We start from the raw sequence: 4,632 nt of genomic DNA on the forward strand, positions 1-4,632 counted from the left end.
AAAGCTCTCACAAATAAAGATTGTGGGCAAATATGGAGGGGAGAGTGTGCTCACACTGTCTTCACACACCAAATTATATTACAGTTTATGTGACCTGGCCAAAGGTTTTATTTATTTATCTATTTTTTATTTTTTAAGATTTTATTTATTTATTTGAGAGAGAGAGAATGAGAGACAGAGAGCACGAGCGGGAAGAGGGTCAGAGGGAGAAGCAGACCCCCCGCTGAGCAGGAAGCCCGATGTGGGACTCGATCCCGGGACTCCAGGATCATGACCTGAGCTGAAGGCAGTCGCTTAACCAACTGAGCCACCCAGGCACCCTGGCCAAAGGTTTTAATTGCCATTTATAAAATCACTTCTCTATTAAAAGAACAGGGGGAAAAAAAAGAAAGGGATTCTGAATTCTAAAGAAACAACTCATATCTGTAAAACAATACTAAGTCTTCAAAATAGAATAAATAAACTGGGACTGATGACATGGAGGTCATTAAAAGAGGGCAAATAAAAGCATTTTTGAGGTTTTCCAATATATAATCTGCTTATATTCCAAAAGTAGAAAAACCATTGCAATTAAATACTTATGTTCTACTTATTTTAATGAATATCTTTCCTTTATTAAAAAAATATCAGATTTAGGTAGCTGTTCATGAATATATTAGAGTCATTTATCTTAGAGAAACTTCAAGAGTTTTAGCTTGCTATCTCTTCTAATTATAGAATTTAACCAAAAGAACTGTCTGAATAATAGATGTTTAATATCTATCAACTGGGGACTTAAAACATAGAATATAGAATTTCACCTATTTTCTTCTCCTGATCTTTATCAGTCTTACTAATGAAATCTATCTTTTGCCTAGCCGGATTCTTTTAGGCTACTTTTATCTTCCCTCCCTCCTTCCTTCCTTCCTTCCTTCCTTCCTTCCTTCCTTCCTTCCTCCTTTCCTTCTTCAAGATTTTATTGATTCTATGGCTCAGTAAAGGGAGAAATGAACGGTACAGTCCATGAACATGGTTATCATGCATGTATTTAATTTTTTTAAAAATTGCCCTTAATAATGTTTTAGATTTTTCTGTGGATTTATTTATAAGCATTTCATTGTTTCTCATCCTATTATGTAAAGTATATGTTTACTATTTACCTAATTGCATTTTTGATAATATAAGTAAATACAAGTAATTTTTGTATCAATTCTGTTGATAACTCTGTATCCAGTTCAGTTTGCTTAATTAACTTATTAGTCATTAATCATTTATTTTTATGTTTATTTGGATTGCTCCTTGATTATGGATATACTTTTTTTAATAGGTACAGGACTATTCACACTACTTACTCTTTATTGTCTAATTTTTTCAAGGTTTAGTTTTCAAGAAATTTATTAATTTAATTTTAGCTGTTGAATTCATTAGCATAAAGATTACCATAAATTCCTCTTCCTATTTCTTTAAAGTCTGTTGAATCATTAGTGATTTTCAATTTCATACTAAATACTGATTACCTATTTTTTCTCTATTTTATTTTCTTAGTCTTGCTCAGAATTTCTAAAATACACATAACACAATTTACCATCTTAATCATTTTTAAGTGTTTGGTTCAGTGGTTTAATATCATTCATAATGTTGTGAAACTATTACCAGCATTTCCATAATTCTTTTCATCTTGTAAAACTGAAACTCCATACCCATTTTACATACCTCCCTATTTCCTTCCCTCTCTCACACTAGCCCCTAGAAATCACCATTCCACATTCTGTCTCTGTGATTTTGACTACATTAAATACCTCACATAAGTGAAATCATACAATATTTGTCTTTTTGTGATGGGCTTATTTCACTTAGCATAATGTCTGCAAGTTTCATCCATGTTGTATCATATGTCAGAATTTCCTTCCCTTAAAAACAGTATGGAGGTTCCTCAAAAAGTTGAAAATAGAGCTACCATATGACCCAGCAATTGCATAACTGGGTATTTACCCCAAAGATACAAATGGAGTGATCTGAAGGGGTATGTGCACCCCAATGTTTATAGCAGCAATGTCCACAATAGCCAAACTATGGAAAGAGCCGAGATGTGCATCGACAGATGAATGGATAAAGAAGAGGTGGTATATATATACAATGGAATATTATGCAGCCATCAAAAGGAATGAAATCTTTCCAGTTGCAATGAGGTGGATGAAACTGAAGGGTATTATGCTGAGCGAAATAAGTCAGAGAAAGACATGTATCATATGCTCTCACTGATATGAGGAATTCTTATTTATTTATTCATTTATTTATTTGACAGAGAGAGACATAGTGAGAGAGGGAACACAAGCAGGGGGAGTAGGAGAGGGCGAAGCAGGCTTCCCCACAGAGCAGTGAGCCCGATATGGGGCTCGATCCTAGGACCCTGGGATCAGGACCTGAGCTGAAGGCAGACGCTTAACGACTAAGCCACCCAGGCGCCCCTGATATGAGGAATTCTTAATCTCAGGAAACAAACAGAGTTGCTGGAGTGGTGGGGGGTGGGAGGGAAGGGGTGGCCGATAGACATTGGGGAGGGTATGTGCTATGGTGGGCGCTATGAATTGTGTAAGACTGTTGAATCACAGACCTGTATCTCTGAAACAAATAATACATTATATGATAAAAAAAAAGAAGAAGAAGAAGATAGTAGGAAGGGAAAAATGAAGGGGGGGAAATCAGAGGGAGAGATGAACCATCAGAGACTATGGACTCTGAGAAATAAACTGAGGGTTCTAGAGGGGAGGGTGTGGGGGGATGGGTTAGCATGGTGATGGGTATTAAAGAGGGCACATACTGAATTGAGCTCTGGGTGTTATACACAAACAATGTATCATGGAACACTACATCAAAAACGAATGATGCAATGTATGGTGATTAACATAACATAATAAAATAAAAAAATGTGGAATAATATCTCATCATATATATATATATATATATATATAGTGCATATGTATATACACTACATTTTGCTCATCTTTCCCATGGATACGTGGACACTTGGATTGCATCCATATTTTAGCTATTGTAAATAATGCTGCTATGAATGTGGGTGTACAAATACCTCTTTGAGATCCTGCTTTCAATTATTTTGTTTATACATTCAGAAGTGGAATTGATAGATTGCTTGGTAATTCTATTTTTAATTTTTTGAGGAACCATCATTTTGTCTGCCACACTGTTGGCTCTACAATTTTACATATCTACCTCATATCAGTGTGTGAGGGTTCTAATTTCTCCACAGCCTCACCAGCATTGGCTCTTTTTTGTCTTTTGTTAATTAAAACTTTTTTACTAGTAGCCATCCTAATGGGCATAAAGTAGTATCTCATTATAGCTTTCATTTGCGTTTTCTGAATAACTGGTGATGATGAGCATTTTTGTATGATTACAGGCCATGTGTGTATCTTCTTTAGAGAGATGTATATTCAAGTCCTTTGCTGACTTTTGAATTGGGTTGTTTTTGTTGTGTTTTAGGGGTTTGCTATTTGGATATTAACCCTTTAACAATCTATGTTTTGCAAATATTTTCTCTCATTCTGTGGGTTACCATTTTACTCTGATAGATTTTTTTGGTGCACAAAATTTCAATATTTTCATGAAGTCTACTTTGTCTATTTTTTTTTCTTTTGTTGTCTGTGACTTTGCTATCATATATAAGAAATTATTGCCAGATTTAATATCATGAAGCTTTTACATTAATGTTTTCATCTAAGAATTTTATAGTTTAAGTTGTAATTTAAGTCTTAGGTAATTTTGAGTTAAGTTTTGTATACAGTATTTGATAAGGGTGCAAATTATTTCTTTTTTAGGTGGATATCCAGTTTTCCCAGCACCATTGTTGAAAAGATGGTGATTTCCTCATTGAACCTTCTTGGTACCTTCATCAAAAATTATTTGAACATATATGTGAGGGTTTGTTCCTGTGCTATTTTATTCCATTGGTCTGTGTGTCTACTTTTATGCTGGAACCACACTGTTTTGATACTGTAGCTTTGCAGTAAGTTTTGAAATCAGAAAGTATAAATCATTTAACTTTGTTTTTATTTTTGTTTTTGTTTTCAAAATTTTTTGGGTATTTGGAGTCCCTTGAGGTTCTATATGAACTTTAGAATGAGTTTTTCTATTTCTGCAAAAAAATATCATGGGATTTTGATAGGGATTGCATTGCATCTGTAGATCACAATACTCTCTTCCAATCCATGAACATGGGGTGTGTTTCCATTTAGTATATTTTTTATGTCTTTCAGCAATATTTTGTAGTACTCAATGTTCAAGTTTTGACCACCTTTGTTAAATTAATTCACAAGTATTTTATTCTTTTTGATGCAATTATAAATAGAATTGTTTCCATAATTTCCTTTCCAGATTGTTCATTATTAGTGTATAGAAACGCAATTGATTTTTGTGTGTTGACTTTGTATCCTGCTACTTTGCTGAATAAATTTGTTAGTTGTAGCAGGGTTTTTTGTTGTTGTTTGTTTGTTTGTTTGTTTTTGATCTTAGGGGTTTTCTACACATAAGGTCATATCATCAGCAAACGGAAAATTTTACTTCTTCCTTTCCAATTTTGATACATTTTCTTTCTTTCTTTCTTTCTTTCTTTCTTTCTTTCTTTCTTTCTTT

The sequence above is a fragment of the Mirounga leonina genome, unplaced genomic scaffold (assembly GCF_011800145.1).
Source record: "Mirounga leonina isolate KUSES-001 unplaced genomic scaffold, KU_Mleo_1.0 Mir_447, whole genome shotgun sequence".
Taxonomy (NCBI): domain Eukaryota; kingdom Metazoa; phylum Chordata; class Mammalia; order Carnivora; family Phocidae; genus Mirounga; species Mirounga leonina.